This window comes from Leptonychotes weddellii, chromosome 12 (assembly GCF_054177405.1).
Source record: "Leptonychotes weddellii isolate Sample4059 chromosome 12, ASM5417740v2, whole genome shotgun sequence".
In the NCBI taxonomy this organism is placed as follows: domain Eukaryota; kingdom Metazoa; phylum Chordata; class Mammalia; order Carnivora; family Phocidae; genus Leptonychotes; species Leptonychotes weddellii.
The window spans coordinates 90,156,229-90,158,625 of record NC_138380.1 but is presented as its reverse complement, the minus strand read 5'-3'; positions in this window follow the sequence as shown (position 1 = coordinate 90,158,625).

Here is a 2,397-nt window from a genome sequence, read left to right as displayed (position 1 = left end):
CCCTCAAAATTGTTTCACTTGGGTGATGTAAGTCTTGCTTACAACATTTTATGTTCAGAGGCTAGGGTGGGAGGCAGGCAGAGAGAACAGTTTTGGGAAAAAACATAATAAAGAAACTTGAAAATTTACATCCACGGGGCATGCCTGAATTTGAATGATGGGATGAAGACATGTGTTGAGAAAGACTAATGATCCAGAAAGAGAATCAGAAGTAGTAGAAAGCTGAGTGGGAAAAAAACTGCACAGGAAAAAAGAAAAAAAGCTGTAGCCTTCCACTCTTCCCTGCTATCCGAGGGGGGAGGAAACCACCATGCCGGAGCCCACAGCCTCCTCCAGCGCCTCCCATGGGGCTCAATGCCAGGCCTTCCTCATGAAGGATGAGAACAGCCCTCCCACTGGGTGACTGAATGCAGCCCTCCTCCCGCAGACCCAGAGACACCATCACTGAATGAATATTCGATGGGTTGGACACACAGAGCAAGGAATACGGCAGGAGCAATGTGGACAGCAAGCCTGGGACAAAGGTGCCATTATCTCTTATCTTAGAGATCATGGGAAAGAGAGTCCTGGACCTCGCTCGCCTGAGGTCCCCCAGCTGGTGGGAGCCACACGCGTCACCACACCATGGTGACCGGGGCTGGGACTCGTGTACAGAATCATGTGAAGCAAACAGAAGGAGAATAATTCCTCCGCCTTAGGATGACTTGGTCACCGGCAGGCACTCTGGGTGCATGCACACCCCCATTTAGGCGGCATCGAGGGTGTGAACATAGAGTAGCTGAAAAGGCATGTCTTACAGAAGCGAGGAGCAAATCTGATTCCTTGACCGTTTGCATGGAGGAACAGAGCTTCTTTCCTTGCCTGTAGCACAGAGATTCTGGAGCCTACATCACAGCCCACCTGTGTCGGTCCCCAAACAGCGGTTCGACGTAGAACATCACTGTTCCGTACATGGTTACTTACATTTAAATTCACTGAAATGTAAAGAAATAGAAAATTCAGTGGCGGGCGCCTGGGTGGCTCAGTTGGTTAAGCGACTGCCTTTGGCTCAGGTCATGATCCTGGAGTCCCGGGATCGAGTCCCGCATCGGGCTCCCTGCTCGGCAGGGAGTCTGCTTCTCCCTCTGACCCTCCCCCTTCTCATGTGCTCTCTCTCAAATAAATAAATAAAATCTTTAAAAAAAAAAAAAGAAAATTCAGTGGCACCAGCCACATTCCACGTGCTCGGTAAGCCACACGTGGCCACAGCTACCATATTGGACAGCGCAGATATGGACGCTCTCCACATCGTGGAGTGCTGATGAGCCCCCCAGCATCCAGCCCGGTGCCCAGAAAAGGTCGTACCTGACAAACACTGATTCCCTCCCCAAGTAAACCAGCTTTTCTCCATGAAGCCTGCCCTGGGATACCGAATCCTAAAGGCTCCCTTCAATATCCAAATTATGCAGCAACTTTCATTTCCCCTTTGGAGACCAGGGTTTTCACTCCGCCAGCCAGGGAGATGACATTTGCCTGAGGACATGCACTTTGTGAAAAACAGGCTCACTGGGGCCTTCACGGTGTTGGCTAAGTGGGGACTGCTCCCCCACCCCGACCAGTGCCTTGGAACCCAGGGACCTGCCTGACTTCCACCCCGTTCCCTGTGCTGTGTCGGAGCCCTGGCTGGCTGCTTCTGTGACCTCCAGTCCCCTTCCTGGAGCAGCAAGCTGCAAAACAGAAACTGAGGAGCCCGTGGTGGGAGGGTGGGATTTCCAGCAAAATAGGGAAGGGCTCGTTATACCCCGCTGGTACATTCTTGCAGGATCATTCTCCTCCCAGGAGAAAAAGAGGAAAAGAAGGCAAATCACTTTCCTCTTGCTTCTGCTTCTCCTAAATAAACTGCTTGCCTAATTTCCTTTGCACTTAAAGAAATGTTCCTTGTGAAAGCTGCTGTTTCCACACGTTCACACAGCAGGGCTCCGGGAGGCATTTGCATTTCGGGACCCTCCCCTCGCCAGGTCTCCCTCCCTCCCCCTTCCTGGAGCTCCAGCCATCCTTGCTCCTTGCATCTGGGCTTGAAGACAAGTGCCAGCTCAGATCATCTGCTTCCTCCTTCAGCAGAGTGTGCTGGTCCCTGCTGGACCCCAGGGCCAGGACACAGCTCTGGAAGATTCCACCAGGCATCAGGCTACAAAATACAGGGCTGTGTGCACCAGACAGTTACACACTCAGGGCCACAAGAAGGAAGTCAAGGCCATTCCTAATCCCAGCCTTTGTGTACTGGGCTGGAGTTGGACCTTCTGGTTAATAACTCAGTCTGACCGACCTCCTCTTCGAACCAGAGTGAGATGCCATATGTGAAGAAGGTACCTACACAAGGTCAATCAGCCAGTTTGTGTGTGCTTGTCTCTGTGCTGA